The following is a 1154-nucleotide window of genomic DNA, read 5'->3' as shown; positions in this document are numbered from 1 at the left end:
CAGGACTTTCATCATCATCATCATCATCAGTCACCACTTCCTTCTGAAGGAAGTAAAGATGAACTCTGACCACATTGAAGAAGGACAACTTCCCTTTACGCAGCTGGAAACACTCAGAGGTTTGTGGTGAGTTTCTAACAGTTTGACTGAGACAACATTAGAATCTACARTCCCCTCCGAATGTACTGCATCAGSTMAAACTCTCTTGTTTTTGTTGTTCACTGAAGACATTTGGGTTTAAGATCCAAAGATGAGACAAGAGTTCAGAATGTCAGCTGTTATTTCCTGGTGTTTACATGTGAACCTGATGTATCACAGTTTGTATTACAGCACAGCATCTTTAGGTGAGCAAAAGTATTATAACAAATACTCTTAAAGTTCCTGTGACATCAAATTTTTGCAATAAAAATAAATGTATTTTTGGAAGGATAACACTGATAACATTGTAAAAAATCAGTTCACACCGCTGAGATGAACCGTTCTTGAGATATTCACATGTGAAGAAACAGGAAGTGATGTCAAAGGGGAATGTCTGCATGTAAACAGAGTGTTGCTAAAAGTGCTAACACAGGCTGCAGAGAAAAATCTGATGTTTCTTTAGATTATTTTAATCACTATCATAGAGAGATGAGAGAGTCATAGTTCAAATAATACTAATTCAATAAACAAAAAACAGTTTTCTTTCTCAGAGTTGCCCTTTGATGTCACTTCCTGTTTCAATTTAACTGACCCAAGTTCAAAAATAATAAGCCAAGTATGTGACACAATAGGTAAAATCATGTGTATTACGCCAAGTTTCCTAAATATAAATTATAAATATAAATGATAAATATTTTCTTTGACTTTTTCTATTTCATGAACGTGCGTGTCACAGGCACTTTAAAGTAAATAACATTTAATATTCTGTGATATAACCATTGATGCAGTGACTGCCTCTGTTCCAGGCTTTCACCACAGCTTCTTTCACTTCTGCTTTGTTTCAGAGGGTTTCTGCTTCAGTCTCTTCAGCAGGTGAAATGCTCTGCTGGGTTCAGGTCAGGTTGGGTTCAGGTCAGGTGATTGTTGGGTTCAGGTCAGGTGGTTGTTGGGTTCAGGTCAGGTGGTTGTTGGGTTCAGGTCAGGTGGTTGTTGGGTTCAGGTCAGGTGGTTGTTGG

At 37.8% G+C, this 1154-nt stretch overlaps 1 protein-coding gene across 1 annotated transcript in view; it reads right to left on the bottom strand.

Moving 5' to 3' along the window:
- The window catches only part of tmod2 (tropomodulin 2), a gene marked incomplete in the record, with an annotated part of 28916 nt that overhangs the window by 5798 nt on the left and 21964 nt on the right, over positions 1 to 1154 (bottom strand).

Source organism: Austrofundulus limnaeus, unplaced genomic scaffold (genome assembly GCF_001266775.1).
Source record: "Austrofundulus limnaeus strain Quisiro unplaced genomic scaffold, Austrofundulus_limnaeus-1.0 Scaffold578, whole genome shotgun sequence".
Taxonomy (NCBI): domain Eukaryota; kingdom Metazoa; phylum Chordata; class Actinopteri; order Cyprinodontiformes; family Rivulidae; genus Austrofundulus; species Austrofundulus limnaeus.
Note: the sequence above shows the minus strand (reverse complement) of the source record. Positions and strands in the feature narration are given on the sequence as shown.